This window comes from Haliotis rufescens, unplaced genomic scaffold (genome assembly GCF_023055435.1).
Source record: "Haliotis rufescens isolate VD_foot unplaced genomic scaffold, xgHalRufe1.0.p SCAF_18, whole genome shotgun sequence".
Classification (NCBI taxonomy): domain Eukaryota; kingdom Metazoa; phylum Mollusca; class Gastropoda; order Lepetellida; family Haliotidae; genus Haliotis; species Haliotis rufescens.
In genome coordinates, this window is record NW_025963868.1 from 8,643,139 (window position 1) to 8,667,820 (window position 24,682).

Sequence of the window (24,682 nt, forward strand, 5' to 3'; positions counted from 1 at the left end):
AGATAAATATAAAAAGACACAATGTTCCTTGTCGCACAGGAAAGGGAATGTGTTTCTTGTAAAAACAGAAGATGATTCCACCTTGTACTGTCTCACATTCCAGATTGATGGTAGACACTGAGAACATAGTGTCTGCTTATCCATCAGCACAACAATAGCTTTGAACAAACAATAACCGACTCAATCAGTACCACTCACAAGATCTACAACGAACAGCCTAAACACGCACAACTATTCTTAAACACAGCAATTCTGACAGGTCAGCTGGTATGAGTTATCATTGCTTCTCAAAACATTTTAATCGACATGCAAATTGAAGCCGCTTGTGACACGGATATGCAGATGGTCGTGTCATCACAAGAGTATAAAACAGCCTTGTCCCCTGGATTAGACATCAGTTTTTCTGAAATCATCCTCCTATCAACATTATGGAAAAGTTTGCTCTTTACGCTGAACTATACGAGGCCGAGAGCCGTTTCAAGAAAGCATGTGAGCAAGTTGTCTTGTTGAATGACAAGCTTGAAGGACTGCAGCATCGATATGACAAGGCCCGTCAAGAAAACCACCGTTCATTCCGTTACAACCTCCGACTCCGAATGGCCAGTGTGGAAGGCGTTCGCAATGCATACTACGAGTATGCTTGTGAAAAGGCCGAGAAAATAGCTGAGCTGAGATATTATGTCGCTGTCGACACCGAGGCCGCCTCTGAAGACTACGAGAGCGACGCCACCATGGAACACTAAACGCTCCATCAGTTGACATCTCCTTTCTCTTCAGTATCAAGACCAAAAGCTCTTGTCAGAGCTACACAAATATCACAAAAGAATGCTATGAACATGAACTGCTTCATTCCAAACGTCCCGTTCAACATCAAATCTCTTAGCTCTCACCACCTTCCCACAGAAGCATTTTGCAAGCTGACAACACAGTCGATTCTCATCTGTATTCTTTCCCAATATACACAGATGTTTTCAAATACACAAGCTACTTATATTCATTGGGGACGTTTATTCATTACCAAAGTAACTCAATTCTAACAACCCATGTACACACAAAACATCTTTAATAGAGTAAAACAATTTAAACCACACGTTTCATCACGTCCTATAGAAATAAGTGACTCACCAATACAAAATCGGTAATATTGACTACGAATATAGCTGCCAATGCTCTAGAGTTGCAACGATTTTTAAAATTACCAAGAGACGTTTAGAGTTTCAAAGAGCGCCAAAGCGTAATGCTTCTTCAAGTAAGACACAACTACTGTCTGAAAAGGCATTTGGAAAAGTCGTCAGTGTTGAATAGATTTGGCTTAACATTAGGAAGACGGAGAGGGCGGTTTCTTTTGGACTCTGGCTTCGGTCTTTTGCAGCTATGAAAATAGGGAAAGTCATGTTTGTTTTGCTGTTAGAGGGATCATCTGCCTGAAACAAATTACTTGTAAAACTGTAGCTGTGCTGAAAGAACACAGACGCGTTTTCCTTAGCATTATCAACCGTTCGAATTGAAAATAGAAGCACTATTCTTCTTCAGGCTGAATCCAATGGTATGCATTTAGTTGCTTTTCAAGGTGGAGTCTTTGTATCTTGACCAAACTGTTGGATTTAGAAACAATGAAGATAAATATAAAAAGACACAATGTTCCTTGTCGCACAGGAAAGGGAATGTGTTTCTTGTAAAAACAGAAGATGATTCCACCTTGTACTGTCTCACATTCCAGATTGATGGTAGACACTGAGAACATAGTGTCTGCTTATCCATCAGCACAACAATAGCTTTGAACAAACAATAACCGACTCAATCAGTACCACTCACAAGATCTACAACGAACAGCCTAAACACGCACAACTATTCTTAAACACAGCAATTCTGACAGGTCAGCTGGTATGAGTTATCATTGCTTCTCAAAACATTTGAATCGACATGCAAATTGAAGCCGCTTGTGACACGGATATGCAGATGGTCGTGTCATCACAAGAGTATAAAACAGCCTTGTCCCCTGGATTAGACATCAGTTTTTCTGAAATCATCCTCCTATCAACATTATGGAAAAGTTTGCTCTTTACGCTGAACTATACGAGGCCGAGAGCCGTTTCAAGAAAGCATGTGAGCAAGTTGTCTTGTTGAATGACAAGCTTGAAGGACTGCAGCATCGATATGACAAGGCCCGTCAAGAAAACCACCGTTCATTCCGTTACAACCTCCGACTCCGAATGGCCAGTGTGGAAGGCGTTCGCAATGCATACTACGAGTATGCTTGTGAAAAGGCCGAGAAAATAGCTGAGCTGAGATATTATGTCGCTGTCGACACCGAGGCCGCCTCTGAAGACTACGAGAGCGACGCCACCATGGAACACTAAACGCTCCATCAGTTGACATCTCCTTTCTCTTCAGTATCAAGACCAAAAGCTCTTGTCAGAGCTACACAAATATCACAAAAGAATGCTATGAACATGAACTGCTTCATTCCAAACGTCCCGTTCAACATCAAATCTCTTAGCTCTCACCACCTTCCCACAGAAGCATTTTGCAAGCTGACAACACAGTCGATTCTCATCTGTATTCTTTCCCAATATACACAGATGTTTTCAAATACACAAGCTACTTATATTCATTGGGGACGTTTATTCATTACCAAAGTAACTCAATTCTAACAACCCATGTACACACAAAACATCTTTAATAGAGTAAAACAATTTAAACCACACGTTTCATCACGTCCTATAGAAATAAGTGACTCACCAATACAAAATCGGTAATATTGACTACGAATATAGCTGCCAATGCTCTAGAGTTGCAACGATTTTTAAAATTACCAAGAGACGTTTAGAGTTTCAAAGAGCGCCAAAGCGTAATGCTTCTTCAAGTAAGACACAACTACTGTCTGAAAAGGCATTTGGAAAAGTCGTCAGTGTTGAATAGATTTGGCTTAACATTAGGAAGACGGAGAGGGCGGTTTCTTTTGGACTCTGGCTTCGGTCTTTTGCAGCTATGAAAATAGGGAAAGTCATGTTTGTTTTGCTGTTAGAGGGATCATCTGCCTGAAACAAATTACTTGTAAAACTGTAGCTGTGCTGAAAGAACACAGACGCGTTTTCCTTAGCATTATCAACCGTTCGAATTGAAAATAGAAGCACTATTCTTCTTCAGGCTGAATCCAATGGTATGCATTTAGTTGCTTTTCAAGGTAGAGTCTTTGTATCTTGTCCAAACTGTTGGATTTAGTTACAATGTAGATAAATATAAAAAGACACAATGTTCCTTGTCGCACAGGAAAGGGAATGTGTTTCTTGTAAAAACAGAAGATGATTCCACCTTGTACTGTCTCACATTCCAGATTGATGGTAGACACTGAGAACATAGTGTCTGCCTATCCATCAGCACAACAATAGCTTTGAACAAACAATAACCGACTCAATCAGTACCACTCACAAGATCTACAACGAACAGCCTAAACACGCACAACTATTCTTAAACACAGCAATTCTGACAGGTCAGCTGGCATGAGTTATCATTGCTTCTCAAAACATTTTAATCGACATGCAAATTGAAGCCGCTTGTGACACGGATATGCAGATGGTCGTGTCATCACAAGAGTATAAAACAGCCTTGTCCCCTGGATTAGACATCAGTTTTTCTGAAATCATCCTCCTATCAACATTATGGAAAAGTTTGCTCTTTACGCTGAACTATACGAGGCCGAGAGCCGTTTCAAGAAAGCATGTGAGCAAGTTGTCTTGTTGAATGACAAACTTGAAGGACTGCAGCATCGATATGACAAGGCCCGTCAAGAAAACCACCGTTCATTCCGTTACAACCTCCGACTCCGAATGGCCAGTGTGGAAGGCGTTCGCAATGCATACTACGAGTATGCTTGTGAAAAGGCCGAGAAAATAGCTGAGCTGAGATATTATGTCGCTGTCGACACCGAGGCCGCCTCTGAAGACTACGAGAGCGACGCCACCATGGAACACTAAATGCTCCATCAGTTGACATCTCCTTTCTCTTCAGTATCAAGACCAAAAGCTCTTGTCAGAGCTACACAAATATCACAAAAGAATGCTATGAACATGAACTGCTTCATTCCAAACGTCCCGTTCAACATCAAATCTCTTAGCTCTCACCACCTTCCCACAGAAGCATTTTGCAAGCCGACAACACAGTCGATTCTCATCTGTATTCTTTCCCAATATACACAGATGTTTTCAAATACACAAGCTACTTATATTCATTGGGGACGTTTATTCATTACCAAAGTAACTCAATTCTAACAACCCATGTACACACAAAACATCTTTAATAGAGTAAAACAATTTAAACCACACGTTTCATCACGTCCTATAGAAATAAGTGACTCACCAATACAAAATCGGTAATATTGACTACGAATATAGCTGCCAATGCTCTAGAGTTGCAACGATTTTTAAAATTACCAAGAGACGTTTAGAGTTTCAAAGAGCGCCAAAGCGTAATGCTTCTTCAAGTAAGACACAACTACTGTCTGAAAAGGCATTTGGAAAAGTCGTCAGTGTTGAATAGATTTGGCTTAACATTAGGAAGACGGAGAGGGCGGTTTCTTTTGGACTCTGGCTTCGGTCTTTTGCAGCTATAAAAATAGGGAAAGTCATGTTTGTTTTGCTGTTAGAGGGATCATCTGCCTGAAACAAATTACTTGTAAAACTGTGGCTGTGCAGAAAGAACACAGACGCGTTTTCCTTAGCATTATCAACCGTTCGAATTGAAAATAGAAGCACTATTCTTCTTCAGGCTGAATCCAATGGTATGCATTTAGTTGCTTTTCAAGGTAGAGTCTTTGTATCTTGACCAAACTGTTGGATTTAGTTACAATGTAGATAAATATAAAAAGACACAATGTTCCTTGTCGCACAGGAAAGGGAATGTGTTTCTTGTAAAAACAGAAGATGATTCCACCTTGTACTGTCTCATATTCCAGATTGATGGTAGACACTGAGAACATAGTGTCTGCCTATCCATCAGCACAACAATAGCTTTGAACAAACAATAACCGACTCAATCAGTACCACTCACAAGATCTACAACGAACAGCCTAAACACGCACAACTATTCTTAAACACAGCAATTCTGACAGGTCAGCTGGCATGAGTTATCATTGCTTCTCAAAACATTTTAATCGACATGCAAATTGAAGCCGCTTGTGACACGGATATGCAGATGGTCGTGACATCACAAGAGTATAAAACAGCCTTGTCCCCTGGATTAGACATCAGTTTTTCTGAAATCATCCTCCTATCAACATTATGGAAAAGTTTGCTCTTTACGCTGAACTATACGAGGCCGAGAGCCGTTTCAAGAAAGCATGTGAGCAAGTTGTCTTGTTGAATGACAAGCTTGAAGGACTGCAGCATCGATATGACAAGGCCCGTCAAGAAAACCACCGTTCATTCCGTTACAACCTCCGACTCCGAATGGCCAGTGTGGAAGGCGTTCGCAATGCATACTACGAGTATGCTTGTGAAAAGGCCGAGAAAATAGCTGAGCTGAGATATTATGTCGCTGTCGACACCGAGGCCGCCTCTGAAGACTACGAGAGCGACGCCACCATGGAACACTAAATGCTCCATCAGTTGACATCTCCTTTCTCTTCAGTATCAAGACCAAAAGCTCTTGTCAGAGCTACACAAATATCACAAAAGAATGCTATGAACATGAACTGCTTCATTCCAAACGTCCCGTTCAACATCAAATCTCTTAGCTCTCACCACCTTCCCACAGAAGCATTTTGCAAGCTGACAACACAGTCGATTCTCATCTGTATTCTTTCCCAATATACACAGATGTTTTCAAATACACAAGCTACTTATATTCATTGGGGACGTTTATTCATTACCAAAGTAACTCAATTCTAACAACCCATGTACACACAAAACATCTTTAATAGAGTAAAACAATTTAAACCACACGTTTCATCACGTCCTATAGAAATAAGTGACTCACCAATACAAAATCGGTAATATTGACTACGAATATAGCTGCCAATGCTCTAGAGTTGCAACGATTTTTAAAATTACCAAGAGACGTTTAGAGTTTCAAAGAGCGCCAAAGCGTAATGCTTCTTCAAGTAAGACACAACTACTGTCTGAAAAGGCATTTGGAAAAGTCGTCAGTGTTGAATAGATTTGGCTTAACATTAGGAAGACGGAGAGGGCGGTTTCTTTTGGACTCTGGCTTCGGTCTTTTGCAGCTATGAAAATAGGGAAAGTCATGTTTGTTTTGCTGTTAGAGGGATCATCTGCCTGAAACAAATTACTTGTAAAACTGTAGCTGTGCAGAAAGAACACAGACGCGTTTTCCTTAGCATTATCAACCGTTCGAATTGAAAATAGAAGCACTATTCTTCTTCAGGCTGAATCTAATGGTATGCATTTAGTTGCTTTTCAAGGTAGAGTCTTTGTATCTTGACCAAACTGTTGGATTTAGTTACAATGTAGATAAATATAAAAAGACACAATGTTCCTTGTCGCACAGGAAAGGGAATGTGTTTCTGGTAAAAACAGAAGATGATTCCACCTTGTACTGTCTCACATTCCAGATTGATGGTAGACACTGAGAACATAGTGTCTGCCTATCCATCAGCACAACAATAGCTTTGAACAAACAATAACCGACTCAATCAGTACCACTCACAAGATCTACAACGAACAGCCTAAACACGAACAACTATTCTTAAACACAGCAATTCTGACAGGTCAGCTGGTATGAGTTATCATTGCTTCTCAAAACATTTTAATCGACATGCAAATTGAAGCCGCTTGTGACACGGATATGCAGATGGTCGTGTCATCACAAGAGTATAAAACAGCCTTGTCCCCTGGATTAGACATCAGTTTTTCTGAAATCATCCTCCTATCAACATTATGGAAAAGTTTGCTCTTTACGCTGAACTATACGAGGCCGAGAGCCGTTTCAAGAAAGCATGTGAGCAAGTTGTCTTGTTGAATGACAAGCTTGAAGGACTGCAGCATCGATATGACAAGGCCCGTCAAGGAAACCACCGTTCATTCCGTTACAACCTCCGACTCCGAATGGCCAGTGTGGAAGGCGTTCGCAATGCATACTACGAGTATGCTTGTGAAAAGGCCGAGAAAATAGCTGAGCTGAGATATTATGTCGCTGTCGACACCGAGGCCGCCTCTGAAGACTACGAGAGCGACGCCACCATGGAACACTAAACGCTCCATCAGTTGACATCTCCTTTCTCTTCAGTATCAAGACCAAAAGCTCTTGTCAGAGCTACACAAATATCACAAAAGAATGCTGTGAACATGAACTGCTTCATTCCAAACGTCCCGTTCAACATCAAATCTCTTAGCTCTCACCACCTTCCCACAGAAGCATTTTGCAAGCCGACAACACAGTCGATTCTCATCTGTATTCTTTCCCAATATACACAGATGTTTTCAAATACACAAGCTACTTATATTCATTGGGGACGTTTATTCATTACCAAAGTAACTCAATTCTAACAACCCATGTACACACAAAACATCTTTAATAGAGTAAAACAATTTAAACCACACGTTTCATCACGTCCTATAGAAATAAGTGACTCACCAATACAAAATCGGTAATATTGACTACGAATATAGCTGCCAATGCTCTAGAGTTGCAACGATTTTTAAAATTACCAAGAGACGTTTAGAGTTTCAAAGAGCGCCAAAGCGTAATGCTTCTTCAAGTAAGACACAACTACTGTCTGAAAAGGCATTTGGAAAAGTCGTCAGTGTTGAATAGATTTGGCTTAACATTAGGAAGACGGAGAGGGCGGTTTCTTTTGGACTCTGGCTTCGGTCTTTTGCAGCTATAAAAATAGGGAAAGTCATGTTTGTTTTGCTGTTAGAGGGATCATCTGCCTGAAACAAATTACTTGTAAAACTGTGGCTGTGCAGAAAGAACACAGACGCGTTTTCCTTAGCATTATCAACCGTTCGAATTGAAAATAGAAGCACTATTCTTCTTCAGGCTGAATCCAATGGTATGCATTTAGTTGCTTTTCAAGGTAGAGTCTTTGTATCTTGACCAAACTGTTGGATTTAGTTACAATGTAGATAAATATAAAAAGACACAATGTTCCTTGTCGCACAGGAAAGGGAATGTGTTTCTTGTAAAAACAGAAGATGATTCCACCTTGTACTGTCTCATATTCCAGATTGATGGTAGACACTGAGAACATAGTGTCTGCCTATCCATCAGCACAACAATAGCTTTGAACAAACAATAACCGACTCAATCAGTACCACTCACAAGATCTACAACGAACAGCCTAAACACGCACAACTATTCTTAAACACAGCAATTCTGACAGGTCAGCTGGCATGAGTTATCATTGCTTCTCAAAACATTTTAATCGACATGCAAATTGAAGCCGCTTGTGACACGGATATGCAGATGGTCGTGACATCACAAGAGTATAAAACAGCCTTGTCCCCTGGATTAGACATCAGTTTTTCTGAAATCATCCTCCTATCAACATTATGGAAAAGTTTGCTCTTTACGCTGAACTATACGAGGCCGAGAGCCGTTTCAAGAAAGCATGTGAGCAAGTTGTCTTGTTGAATGACAAGCTTGAAGGACTGCAGCATCGATATGACAAGGCCCGTCAAGAAAACCACCGTTCATTCCGTTACAACCTCCGACTCCGAATGGCCAGTGTGGAAGGCGTTCGCAATGCATACTACGAGTATGCTTGTGAAAAGGCCGAGAAAATAGCTGAGCTGAGATATTATGTCGCTGTCGACACCGAGGCCGCCTCTGAAGACTACGAGAGCGACGCCACCATGGAACACTAAATGCTCCATCAGTTGACATCTCCTTTCTCTTCAGTATCAAGACCAAAAGCTCTTGTCAGAGCTACACAAATATCACAAAAGAATGCTATGAACATGAACTGCTTCATTCCAAACGTCCCGTTCAACATCAAATCTCTTAGCTCTCACCACCTTCCCACAGAAGCATTTTGCAAGCTGACAACACAGTCGATTCTCATCTGTATTCTTTCCCAATATACACAGATGTTTTCAAATACACAAGCTACTTATATTCATTGGGGACGTTTATTCATTACCAAAGTAACTCAATTCTAACAACCCATGTACACACAAAACATCTTTAATAGAGTAAAACAATTTAAACCACACGTTTCATCACGTCCTATAGAAATAAGTGACTCACCAATACAAAATCGGTAATATTGACTACGAATATAGCTGCCAATGCTCTAGAGTTGCAACGATTTTTAAAATTACCAAGAGACGTTTAGAGTTTCAAAGAGCGCCAAAGCGTAATGCTTCTTCAAGTAAGACACAACTACTGTCTGAAAAGGCATTTGGAAAAGTCGTCAGTGTTGAATAGATTTGGCTTAACATTAGGAAGACGGAGAGGGCGGTTTCTTTTGGACTCTGGCTTCGGTCTTTTGCAGCTATGAAAATAGGGAAAGTCATGTTTGTTTTGCTGTTAGAGGGATCATCTGCCTGAAACAAATTACTTGTAAAACTGTAGCTGTGCAGAAAGAACACAGACGCGTTTTCCTTAGCATTATCAACCGTTCGAATTGAAAATAGAAGCACTATTCTTCTTCAGGCTGAATCTAATGGTATGCATTTAGTTGCTTTTCAAGGTAGAGTCTTTGTATCTTGACCAAACTGTTGGATTTAGTTACAATGTAGATAAATATAAAAAGACACAATGTTCCTTGTCGCACAGGAAAGGGAATGTGTTTCTGGTAAAAACAGAAGATGATTCCACCTTGTACTGTCTCACATTCCAGATTGATGGTAGACACTGAGAACATAGTGTCTGCCTATCCATCAGCACAACAATAGCTTTGAACAAACAATAACCGACTCAATCAGTACCACTCACAAGATCTACAACGAACAGCCTAAACACGCACAACTATTCTTAAACACAGCAATTCTGACAGGTCAGCTGGCATGAGTTATCATTGCTTCTCAAAACATTTTAATCGACATGCAAATTGAAGCCGCTTGTGACACGGATATGCAGATGGTCGTGTCATCACAAGAGTATAAAACAGCCTTGTCCCCTGGATTAGACATCAGTTTTTCTGAAATCATCCTCCTATCAACATTATGGAAAAGTTTGCTCTTTACGCTGAACTATACGAGACCGAGAGCCGTTTCAAGAAAGCATGTGAGCAAGTTGTCTTGTTGAATGACAAGCTTGAAGGACTGCAGCATCGATATGACAAGGCCCGTCAAGAAAACCACCGTTCATTCCGTTACAACCTCCGACTCCGAATGGCCAGTGTGGAAGGCGTTCGCAATGCATACTACGAGTATGCTTGTGAAAAGGCCGAGAAAATAGCTGAGCTGAGATATTATGTCGCTGTCGACACCGAGGCCGCCTCTGAAGACTACGAGAGCGACGCCACCATGGAACACTAAACGCTCCATCAGTTGACATCTCCTTTCTCTTCAGTATCAAGACCAAAAGCTCTTGTCAGAGCTACACAAATATCACAAAAGAATGCTATGAACATGAACTGCTTCATTCCAAACGTCCCGTTCAACATCAAATCTCTTAGCTCTCACCACCTTCCCACAGAAGCATTTTGCAAGCTGACAACACAGTCGATTTTCATCTGTATTCTTTCCCAATATACACAGATGTTTTCAAATACACAAGCTACTTATATTCATTGGGGACGTTTATTCATTACCAAAGTAACTCAATTCTAACAACCCATGTACACACAAAACATCTTTAATAGAGTAAAACAATTTAAACCACACGTTTCATCACGTCCTATAGAAATAAGTGACTCACCAATACAAAATCGGTAATATTGACTACGAATATAGCTGCCAATGCTCTAGAGTTGCAACGATTTTTAAAATTACCAAGAGACGTTTAGAGTTTCAAAGAGCGCCAAAGCGTAATGCTTCTTCAAGTAAGACACAACTACTGTCTGAAAAGGCATTTGGAAAAGTCGTCAGTGTTGAATAGATTTGGCTTAACATTAGGAAGACGGAGAGGGCGGTTTCTTTTGGACTCTGGCTTCGGTCTTTTGCAGCTATGAAAATAGGGAAAGTCATGTTTGTTTTGCTGTTAGAGGGATCATCTGCCTGAAACAAATTACTTGTAAAACTGTAGCTGTGCAGAAAGAACACAGACGCGTTTTCCTTAGCATTATCAACCGTTCGAATTGAAAATAGAAGCACTATTCTTCTTCAGGCTGAATCCAATGGTATGCATTTAGTTGCTTTTCAAGGTAGAGTCTTTGTATCTTGACCAAACTGTTGGATTTAGTTACAATGTAGATAAATATAAAAAGACACAATGTTCCTTGTCGCACAGGAAAGGGAATGTGTTTCTTGTAAAAACAGAAGATGATTCCACCTTGTACTGTCTCACATTCCAGATTGATGGTAGACACTGAGAACATAGTGTCTGCCTATCCATCAGCACAACAATAGCTTTGAACAAACAATAACCGACTCAATCAGTACCACTCACAAGATCTACAACGAACAGCCTAAACACGCACAACTATTCTTAAACACAGCAATTCTGACAGGTCAGCTGGCATGAGTTATCATTGCTTCTCAAAACATTTTAATCGACATGCAAATTGAAGCCGCTTGTGACACGGATATGCAGATGGTCGTGTCATCACAAGAGTATAAAACAGCCTTGTCCCCTGGATTAGACATCAGTTTTTCTGAAATCATCCTCCTATCAACATTATGGAAAAGTTTGCTCTTTACGCTGAACTATACGAGGCCGAGAGCCGTTTCAAGAAAGCATGTGAGCAAGTTGTCTTGTTGAATGACAAGCTTGAAGGACTGCAGCATCGATATGACAAGGCCCGTCAAGAAAACCACCGTTCATTCCGTTACAACCTCCGACTCCGAATGGCCAGTGTGGAAGGCGTTCGCAATGCATACTACGAGTATGCTTGTGAAAAGGCCGAGAAAATAGCTGAGCTGAGATATTATGTCGCTGTCGACACCGAGGCCGCCTCTGAAGACTACGAGAGCGACGCCACCATGGAACACTAAACGCTCCATCAGTTGACATCTCCTTTCTCTTCAGTATCAAGACCAAAAGCTCTTGTCAGAGCTACACAAATATCACAAAAGAATGCTATGAACATGAACTGCTTCATTCCAAACGTCCCGTTCAACATCAAATCTCTTAGCTCTCACCACCTTCCAACAGATTCAACATCAAATCTCTTAGCTCTCACCACCTTCCCACAGAAGCATTTTGCAAGCTGACAACACAGTCGATTCTCATCTGTATTCTTTCCCAATATACACAGATGTTTTCAAATACACAAGCTACTTATATTCATTGGGGACGTTTATTCATTACCAAAGTAACTCAATTCTAACAACCCATGTACACACAAAACATCTTTAATAGAGTAAAACAATTTAAACCACACGTTTCATCACGTCCTATAGAAATAAGTGACTCACCAATACAAAATCGGTAATATTGACTACGAATATAGCTGCCAATGCTCTAGAGTTGCAACGATTTTTAAAATTACCAAGAGACGTTTAGAGTTTCAAAGAGCGCCAAAGCGTAATGCTTCTTCAAGTAAGACACAACTACTGTCTGAAAAGGCATTTGGAAAAGTCGTCAGTGTTGAATAGATTTGGCTTAACATTAGGAAGACGGAGAGGGCGGTTTCTTTTGAACTCTGGCTTCGGTCTTTTGCAGCTATGAAAATAGGGAAAGTCATGTTTGTTTTGCTGTTAGAGGGATCATCTGCCTGAAACAAATTACTTGTAAAACTGTAGCTGTGCAGAAAGAACACAGACGCGTTTTCCTTAGCATTATCAACCGTTCGAATTGAAAATAGAAGCACTATTCTTCTTCAGGCTGAATCTAATGGTATGCATTTAGTTGCTTTTCAAGGTAGAGTCTTTGTATCTTGACCAAACTGTTGGATTTAGTTACAATGTAGATAAATATAAAAAGACACAATGTTCCTTGTCGCACAGGAAAGGGAATGTGTTTCTTGTAAAAACAGAAGATGATTCCACCTTGTACTGTCTCACATTCCAGATTGATGGTAGACACTGAGAACATAGTGTCTGCCTATCCATCAGCACAACAATAGCTTTGAACAAACAATAACCGACTCAATCAGTACCACTCACAAGATCTACAACGAACAGCCTAAACACGCACAACTATTCTTAAACACAGCAATTCTGACAGGTCAGCTGGCATGAGTTATAATTGCTTCTCAAAACATTTTAATCGACATGCAAATTGAAGCCGCTTGTGCAGATGGTCGTGTCATCACAAGAGTATAAAACAGCCTTGTCCCCTGGATTAGACATCAGTTTTTCTGAAATCATCCTCCTATCAACATTATGGAAAAGTTTGCTCTTTACGCTGAACTATACGAGGCCGAGAGCCGTTTCAAGAAAGCATGTGAGCAAGTTGCCTTGTTGAATGACAAGCTTGAAGGACTGCAGCATCGATATGACAAGGCCCGTCAAGAAAACCACCGTTCATTCCGTTACAACCTCCGACTCCGAATGGCCAGTGTGGAAGGCGTTCGCAATGCATACTACGAGTATGCTTGTGAAAAGGCCGAGAAAATAGCTGAGCTGAGATATTATGTCGCTGTCGACACCGAGGCCGCCTCTGAAGACTACGAGAGCGACGCCACCATGGAACACTAAACGCTCCATCAGTTGACATCTCCTTTCTCTTCAGTATCAAGACCAAAAGCTCTTGTCAGAGCTACACAAATATCACAAAAGAATGCTATGAACATGAACTGCTTCATTCCAAACGTCCCGTTCAACATCAAATCTCTTAGCTCTCACCACCTTCCAACAGATTCAACATCAAATCTCTTAGCTCTCACCACCTTCCCACAGAAGCATTTTGCAAGCTGACAACACAGTCGATTCTCATCTGTATTCTTTCCCAATATACACAGATGTTTTCAAATACACAAGCTACTTATATTCATTGGGGACGTTTATTCATTACCAAAGTAACTCAATTCTAACAACCCATGTACACACAAAACATCTTTAATAGAGTAAAACAATTTAAACCACACGTTTCATCACGTCCTATAGAAATAAGTGACTCACCAATACAAAATCGGTAATATTGACTACGAATATAGCTGCCAATGCTCTAGAGTTGCAACGATTTTTAAAATTACCAAGAGACGTTTAGAGTTTCAAAGAGCGCCAAAGCGTAATGCTTCTTCAAGTAAGACACAACTACTGTCTGAAAAGGCATTTGGAAAAGTCGTCAGTGTTGAATAGATTTGGCTTAACATTAGGAAGACGGAGAGGGCGGTTTCTTTTGAACTCTGGCTTCGGTCTTTTGCAGCTATGAAAATAGGGAGAGTCATGTTTGTTTTGCTGTTAGAGGGATCATCTGCCTGAAACAAATTACTTGTAAAACTGTAGCTGTGCAGAAAGAACACAGACGCGTTTTCCTTAGCATTATCAACCGTTCGAATTGAAAATAGAAGCACTATTCTTCTTCAGGCTGAATCCAATGGTATGCATTTAGTTGCTTTTCAAGGTAGAGTCTTTGTATCTTGACCAAACTGTTGGATTTAGTTACAATGTAGATAAATATAAAAAGACACAATGTTCCTTGTCGCACAGGAAAGGGAATGTGTTTCTTGTAAAAACAGAAGATGATTCCACCTTGTACTGTCTCACATTCCAGATTGATGGTAGACACTGAGAACATAGTGTCTGCCTATCCATCAGCACAACAATAGCTTTGAACAAACAATAACCGACTCAATCAGTACCACTCACAAGATCTACAACGAACAGCCTAAACACGCACAACTATTCTTAAACACAGCAATTCTGACAGGTCAGCTGGCATGAGTTATAATTGCTTCTCAAAACATTTTAATCGACATGCAAATTGAAGCCGCTTGTGCAGATGGTCGTGTCATCACAAGAGTATAAAACAGCCTTGTCCCCTGGATTAGACATCAGTTTTTCTGAAATCATCCTCCTATCAACATTATGGAAAAGTTTGCTCTTTACGCTGAACTATACGAGGCCGAGAGCCGTTTCAAGAAAGCATGTGAGCAAGTTGCCTTGTTGAATGACAAGCTTGAAGGACTGCAGCATCGATATGACAAGGCCCGTCAAGAAAACCACCGTTCATTCCGTTACAACCTCCGACTCCGAATGGCCAGTGTGGAAGGCGTTCGCAATGCATACTACGAGTATGCTTGTGAAAAGGCCGAGAAAATAGCTGAGCTGAGATATTATGTCGCTGTCGACACCGAGGCCGCCTCTGAAGACTACGAGAGCGACGCCACCATGGAACACTAAACGCTCCATCAGTTGACATCTCCTTTCTCTTCAGTATCAAGACCAAAAGCTCTTGTCAGAGCTACACAAATATCACAAAAGAATGCTATGAACATGAACTGCTTCATTCCAAACGTCCCGTTCAACATCAAATCTCTTAGCTCTCACCACCTTCCAACAGATTCAACATCAAATCTCTTAGCTCTCACCACCTTCCCACAGAAGCATTTTGCAAGCTGACAACACAGTCGATTCTCATCTGTATTCTTTCCCAATATACACAGATGTTTTCAAATACACAAGCTACTTATATTCATTGGGGACGTTTATTCATTACCAAAGTAACTCAATTCTAACAACCCATGTACACACAAAACATCTTTAATAGAGTAAAACAATTTAAACCACACGTTTCATCACGTCCTATAGAAATAAGTGACTCACCAATACAAAATCGGTAATATTGACTACGAATATAGCTGCCAATGCTCTAGAGTTGCAACGATTTTTAAAATTACCAAGAGACGTTTAGAGTTTCAAAGAGCGCCAAAGCGTAATGCTTCTTCAAGTAAGACACAACTACTGTCTGAAAAGGCATTTGGAAAAGTCGTCAGTGTTGAATAGATTTGGCTTAACATTAGGAAGACGGAGAGGGCGGTTTCTTTTGAACTCTGGCTTCGGTCTTTTGCAGCTATGAAAATAGGGAAAGTCATGTTTGTTTTGCTGTTAGAGGGATCATCTGCCTGAAACAAATTACTTGTAAAACTGTAGCTGTGCAGAAAGAACACAGACGCGTTTTCCTTAGCATTATCAACCGTTCGAATTGAAAATAGAAGCACTATTCTTCTTCAGGCTGAATCCAATGGTATGCATTTAGTTGCTTTTCAAGGTAGAGTCTTTGTATCTTGACCAAACTGTTGGATTTAGTTACAATGTAGATAAATATAAAAAGACACAATGTTCCTTGTCGCACAGGAAAGGGAATGTGTTTCTTGTAAAAACAGAAGATGATTCCACCTTGTACTGTCTCACATTCCAGATTGATGGTAGACACTGAGAACATAGTGTCTGCCTATCCATCAGCACAACAATAGCTTTGAACAAACAATAACCGACTCAATCAGTACCACTCACAAGATCTACAACGAACAGCCTAAACACGCACAACTATTCTTAAACACAGCAATTCTGACAGGTCAGCTGGCATGAGTTATAATTGCTTCTCAAAACATTTTAATCGACATGCAAATTGAAGCCGCTTGTGACACGGATATGCAGATGGTCGTGTCATCACAAGAGTGTAAAACAGCCTTGTCCCCTGGATTAGACATCAGTTTTTCTGAAATCATCCTCCTATCAACATTATGGAAAAGTTTGCTCTTTACGCTGAACTATACGAGGCCGAGAGCCGTTTCAAGAAAGCATGTGAGCAAGTTGTCTTGTTGAATGACAAGCTTGAAGGACTGCAGCATCGATATGACAAGGCCCGTCAAGAAAACCACCGTTCATTCCGTTACAACCTCCGACTCCGAATGGCCAGTGTGGAAGGCGTTCGCAATGCATACTACGAGTATGCTTGTGAAAAGGCCGAGAAAATAGCTGAGCTGAGATATTATGTCGCTGTCGACACCGAGGCCGCCTCTGAAGACTACGAGAGCGACGCCACCATGGAACACTAAACGCTCCATCAGTTGACATCTCCTTTCTCTTCAGTATCAAGACCAAAAGCTCTTGTCAGAGCTACACAAATATCACAAAAGAATGCTATGAACATGAACTGCTTCATTCCAAACGTCCCGTTCAACATCAAATCTCTTAGCTCTCACCACCTTCCCACAGAAGCATTTTGCAAGCTGACAACACAGTCGATTCTCATCTGTATTCTTTCCCAATATACACAGATGTTTTCAAATACACAAGCTACTTATATTCATTGGGGACGTTTATTCATTACCAAAGTAACTCAATTCTAACAACCCATGTACACACAAAACATCTTTAATAGAGTAAAACAATTTAAACCACACGTTTCATCACGTCCTATAGAAATAAGTGACTCACCAATACAAAATTGGTAATATTGACTACGAATATAGCTGCCAATGCTCTAGAGTTTCAACGATTTTTAAAATTACCAAGAGACGTTTAGAGTTTCAAAGAGCGCCAAAGCGTAATGCTTCTTCAAGTAAGACACAACTACTGTCTGAAAGGCATTTGGAAAAGTCGTCAGTGTTGAATAGATTTGGCTTAACATTAGGAAGACGGAGAGGGCGGTTTCTTTTGAACTCTGGCTTCGGTCTTTTGCAGCTATGAAAATAGGGAAAGTCATGTTTGTTTTGCTGTTAGAGGGATCATCTGCCTGAAACAAATTACTTGTAAAACTGTAGCTGTGCAGAAAGAACACAGACGCGTTTTCCTTAGCATTATAAACCGTTCGAATTGAAAATAGAAGCACTATTCTTCTTCAGGCTGAATCCAATGGTATGCATTTAGTTGCTTTTCAAGGTAGAGTCTTTGTATCTTGACCAAACTGTTGGATTTAGTTACAATGTAGATAAATATAAAAAGACACAATGTTCCTTGTCGCACAGGAAAGGGAATGTGTTTCTTGTAAAAACAGAAGATGATTCCACCTTGTACTGTCTCACATTCCAGATTGATGGTAGACACTGAGAACATAGTGTCTGCCTATCCATCAGCACAACAATAGCTTTGAACAAACAATAACCGACTCAATCAGTACCACTCACAAGATCTACAACGAACAGCCTAAACACGCACAACTATTCTTAAACACAGCAATTCTGACAGGTCAGCTGGCATGAGTTATAATTGCTTCTCAAAACATTTTAATCGACATGCAAATTGAAGCCGCTTGTGACACGGATATGCAGATGGTCGTGTCATCACAAGAGTATAAAACAGCCTTGTCCCCTGGATTAGACATCAGTTTTTCTGAAATCATCCTCCTATCAACATTATGGAAAAGTTTGCTCTTTACGCTGAACTATACGAGACCGAGAGCCGTTTCAAGAAAGCATGTGAGCAAGTTGTCTTGTTGAATGACAAGCTTGAAGGACTGCAGCATCGATATGACAAGGCCCGTCAAGAAAACCACCGTTCATTCCGTTACAACCTCCGACTCCGAATGGCCAGTGTGGAAGGCGTTCGCAATGCATACTACGAGTATGCTTGTGAAAAGGCCGAGAAAATAGCTGAGCTGAGATATTATGTCGCTGTCGACACCGAGGCCGCCTCTGAAGACTACGAGAGCGACGCCACCATGGAACACTAAACGCTCCATCAGTTGACATCTCCTTTCTCTTCAGTATCAAGACCAAAAGCTCTTGTCAGAGCTACACAAATATCACAAAAGAATGCTATGAACATGAACTGCTTCATTCCAAACATCCCGTTCAACATCAAATCTCTTAGCTCTCACCACCTTCCAACAGATTCAACATCAAATCTCTTAGCTCTCACCACCTTCCCACAGAAGCATTTTGCAAGCTGACAACACAGTCGATTCTCATCTGTATTCTTTCCCAATATACACAGATGTTTTCAAATACACAAGCTACTTATATTCATTGGGGACGTTTATTCATTACCAAAGTAACTCAATTCTAACAACCCATGTACACACAAAACATCTTTAATAGAGTAAAACAATTTAAACCACACGTTTCATCACGTCCTATAGAAATAAGTGACTCACCAATACAAAATCGGTAATATTGACTACGAATATAGCTGCCAATGCTCTAGAGTTGCAACGATTTTTAAAATTACCAAGAGACGTTTAGAGTTTCAAAGAGCGCCAAAGCGTAATGCTTCTTCAAGTAAGACACAACTACTGTCTGAAAAGGCATTTGGAAAAGTCGTCAGTGTTGAATAGATTTGGCTTAACATTAGGAAGACGGAGAGGGCGGTTTCTTTTGAACTCTGGCTTCGGTCTTTTGCAGCTATGAAAATAGGGAAAGTCATGTTTGTTTTGCTGTTAGAGGGATCATCTGCCTGAAACAAATTACTTGTAAAACTGTAGCTGTGCAGAAAGAACACAGACGCGTTTTCCTTAGCATTATAAACCGTTCGAATTGAAAATAGAAGCACTATTCTTCTTCAGGCTGAATCCAATGGTATGCATTTAGTTGCTTTTCAAGGTAGAGTCTTTGTATCTTGACCAAACTGTTGGATTTAGTTACAATGTAGATAAATATAAAAAGACACAATGTTCCTTGTCGCACAGGAAAGGGAATGTGTTTCTTGTAAAAACAGAAGATGATTCCACCTTGTACTGTCTCACATTCCAGATTGATGGTAGACACTGAGAACATAGTGTCTGCCTATCCATCAGCACAACAATAGCTTTGAACAAACAATAACCGACTCAATCAGTACCACTCACAAGATCTACAACGAACAGCCTAAACACGCACAACTATTCTTAAACACAGCAATTCTGACAGGTCAGCTGGCATGAGTTATAATTGCTTCTCAAAACATTTTAATCGACATGCAAATTGAAGCCGCTTGTGACACGGATATGCAGATGGTCGTGTCATCACAAGAGTATAAAACAGCCTTGTCCCCTGGATTAGACATCAGTTTTTCTGAAATCATCCTCCTATCAACATTATGGAAAAGTTTGCTCTTTACGCTGAACTATACGAGGCCGAGAGCCGTTTCAAGAAAGCATGTGAGCAAGTTGTCTTGTTGAATGACAAGCTTGAAGGACTGCAGCATCGATATGACAAGGCCCGTCAAGAAAACCACCGTTCATTCCGTTACAACCTCCGACTCCGAATGGCCAGTGTGGAAGGCGTTCGCAATGCATACTACGAGTATGCTTGTGAAAAGGCCGAGAAAATAGCTGAGCTGAGATATTATGTCGCTGTCGACACCGAGGCCGCCTCTGAAGACTACGAGAGCGACGCCACCATGGAACACTAAACGCTCCATCAGTTGACATCTCCTTTCTCTTCAGTATCAAGACCAAAAGCTCTTGTCAGAGCTACACAAATATCACAAAAGAATGCTATGAACATGAACTGCTTCATTCCAAACGTCCCGTTCAACATCAAATCTCTTAGCTCTCACCACCTTCCAACAGATTCAACATCAAATCTCTTAGCTCTCACCACCTTCCCACAGAAGCATTTTGCAAGCTGACAACACAGTCGATTCTCATCTGTATTCTTTCCCAATATACACAGATGTTTTCAAATACACAAGCTACTTATATTCATTGGGGACGTTTATTCATTACCAAAGTAACTCAATTCTAACAACCCATGTACACACAAAACATCTTTAATAGAGTAAAACAATTTAAACCACACGTTTCATCACGTCCTATAGAAATAAGTGACTCACCAATACAAAATCGGTAATATTGACTACGAATATAGCTGCCAATGCTCTAGAGTTGCAACGATTTTTAAAATTACCAAGAGACGTTTAGAGTTTCAAAGAGCGCCAAAGCGTAATGCTTCTTCAAGTAAGACACAACTACTGTCTGAAAAGGCATTTGGAAAAGTCGTCAGTGTTGAATAGATTTGGCTTAACATTAGGAAGACGGAGAGGGCGGTTTCTTTTGGACTCTGGCTTCGGTCTTTTGCAGCTATGAAAATAGGGAAAGTCATGTTTGTTTTGCTGTTAGAGGGATCATCTGCCTGAAACAAATTACTTGTAAAACTGTAGCTGTGCAGAAAGAACACAGACGCGTTTTCCTTAGCATTATCAACCGTTCGAATTGAAAATAGAAGCACTATTCTTCTTCAGGCTGAATCCAATGGTATGCATTTAGTTGCTTTTCAAGGTAGAGTCTTTGTATCTTGACCAAACTGTTGGATTTAGTTACAATGTAGATAAATATAAAAAGACACAATGTTCCTTGTCGCACAGGAAAGGGAATGTGTTTCTTGTAAAAACAGAAGATGATTCCACCTTGTACTGTCTCACATTCCAGATTGATGGTAGACACTGAGAACATAGTGTCTGCCTATCCATCAGCACAACAATAGCTTTGAACAAACAATAACCGACTCAATCAGTACCACTCACAAGATCTACAACGAACAGCCTAAACACGCACAACTATTCTTAAACACAGCAATTCTGACAGGTCAGCTGGCATGAGTTATCATTGCTTCTCAAAACATTTTAATCGACATGCAAATTGAAGCCGCTTGTGACACGGATATGCAGATGGTCGTGTCATCACAAGAGTATAAAACAGCCTTGTCCCCTGGATTAGACATCGGTTTTTCTGAAATCATCCTCCTATCAACATTATGGAAAAGTTTGCTCTTTACGCTGAACTATACGAGACCGAGAGCCGTTTCAAGAAAGCATGTGAGCAAGTTGTCTTGTTGAATGACAAGCTTGAAGGACTGCAGCATCGATATGACAAGGCCCGTCAAGAAAACCACCGTTCATTCCGTTACAACCTCCGACTCCGAATGGCCAGTGTGGAAGGCGTTCGCAATGCATACTACGAGTATGCTTGTGAAAAGGCCGAGAAAATAGCTGAGCTGAGATATTATGTCGCTGTCGACACCGAGGCCGCCTCTGAAGACTACGAGAGCGACGCCACCATGGAACACTAAACGCTCCATCAGTTGACATCTCCTTTCTCTTCAGTATCAAGACCAAAAGCTCTTGTCAGAGCTACACAAATATCACAAAAGAATGCTATGAACATGAACTGCTTCATTCCAAACGTCCCGTTCAACATCAAATCTCTTAGCTCTCACCACCTTCCCACAGAAGCATTTTGCAAGCTGACAACACAGTCGATTCTCATCTGTATTCTTTCCCAATATACACAGATGTTTTCAAATACACAAGCTACTTATATTCATTGGGGACGTTTATTCATTACCAAAGTAACTCAATTCTAACAACCCATGTACACACAAAACATCTTTAATAGAGTAAAACAATTTAAACCACACGTTTCATCACGTCCTATAGAAATAAGTGACTCACCAATACAAAATTGGTAATATTGACTACGAATATAGCTGCCAATGCTCTAGAGTTGCAACGATTTTTAAAATTACCAAGAGACGTTTAGAGTTTCAAAGAGCGCCAAAGCGTAATGCTTCTTCAAGTAAGACACAACTACTGTCTGAAAAGGCATTTGGAAAAGTCGTCAGTGTTGAATAGATTTGGCTTAACATTAGGAAGACGGAGAGGGCGGTTTCTTTTGAACTCTGGCTTCGGTCTTTTGCAGCTATGAAAATAGGGAAAGTCATGTTTGTTTTGCTGTTAGAGGGATCATCTGCCTGAAACAAATTACTTGTAAAACTGTAGCTGTGCAGAAATAACACAGACGCGTTTTCCTTAGCATTATAAACCGTTCGAATTGAAAATAGAAGCACTATTCTTCTTCAGGCTGAATCTAATGGTATGCATTTAGTTGCTTTTCAAGGTAGAGTCTTTGTATCTTGACCAAACTGTTGGATTTAGTTACAATGTAGATAAATATAAAAAGACACAATGTTCCTTGTCGCACAGGAAAGGGAATGTGTTTCTTGTAAAAACAGAAGATGATTCCACCTTGTACTGTCTCACATTCCAGATTGATGGTAGACACTGAGAACATAGTGTCTGCCTATCCATCAGCACAACAATAGCTTTGAACAAACAATAACCGACTCAATCAGTACCACTCACAAGATCTACAACGAACAGCCTAAACACGCACAACTATTCTTAAACACAGCAATTCTGACAGGTCAGCTGGCATGAGTTATAATTGCTTCTCAAAACATTTTAATCGACATGCAAATTGAAGCCGCTTGTGCAGATGGTCGTGTCATCACAAGAGTATAAAACAGCCTTGTCCCCTGGATTAGACATCAGTTTTTCTGAAATCATCCTCCTATCAACATTATGGAAAAGTTTGCTCTTTACGCTGAACTATACGAGGCCGAGAGCCGTTTCAAGAAAGCATGTGAGCAAGTTGTCTTGTTGAATGACAAGCTTGAAGGACTGCAGCATCGATATGACAAGGCCCGTCAAGAAAACCACCGTTCATTCCGTTACAACCTCCGACTCCGAATGGCCAGTGTGGAAGGCGTTCGCAATGCATACTACGAGTATGCTTGTGAAAAGGCCGAGAAAATAGCTGAGCTGAGATATTATGTCGCTGTCGACACCGAGGCCGCCTCTGAAGACTACGAGAGCGACGCCACCATGGAACACTAAACGCTCCATCAGTTGACATCTCCTTTCTCTTCAGTATCAAGACCAAAAGCTCTTGTCAGAGCTACACAAATATCACAAAAGAATGCTATGAACATGAACTGCTTCATTCCAAACGTCCCGTTCAACATCAAATCTCTTAGCTCTCACCACCTTCCAACAGATTCAACATCAAATCTCTTAGCTCTCACCACCTTCCCACAGAAGCATTTTGCAAGCTGACAACACAGTCGATTCTCATCTGTATTCTTTCCCAATATACACAGATGTTTTCAAATACACAAGCTACTTATATTCATTGGGGACGTTTATTCATTACCAAAGTAACTCAATTCTAACAACCCATGTACACACAAAACATCTTTAATAGAGTAAAACAATTTAAACCACACGTTTCATCACGTCCTATAGAAATAAGTGACTCACCAATACAAAATCGGTAATATTGACTACGAATATAGCTGCCAATGCTCTAGAGTTGCAACGATTTTTAAAATTACCAAGAGACGTTTAGAGTTTCAAAGAGCGCCAAAGCGTAATGCTTCTTCAAGTAAGACACAACTACTGTCTGAAAAGGCATTTGGAAAAGTCGTCAGTGTTGAATAGATTTGGCTTAACATTAGGAAGACGGAGAGGGCGGTTTCTTTTGGACTCTGGCTTCGGTCTTTTGCAGCTATGAAAATAGGGAAAGTCATGTTTGTTTTGCTGTTAGAGGGATCATCTGCCTGAAACAAATTACTTGTAAAACTGTAGCTGTGCAGAAAGAACACAGACGCGTTTTCCTTAGCATTATCAACCGTTCGAATTGAAAATAGAAGCACTATTCTTCTTCAGGCTGAATCCAATGGTATGCATTTAGTTGCTTTTCAAGGTAGAGTCTTTGTATCTTGACCAAACTGTTGGATTTAGTTACAATGTAGATAAATATAAAAAGACACAATGTTCCTTGTCGCACAGGAAAGGGAATGTGTTTCTTGTAAAAACAGAAGATGATTCCACCTTGTACTGTCTCACATTCCAGATTGATGGTAGACACTGAGAACATAGTGTCTGCCTATCCATCAGCACAACAATAGCTTTGAACAAACAATAACCGACTCAATCAGTACCACTCACAAGATCTACAACGAACA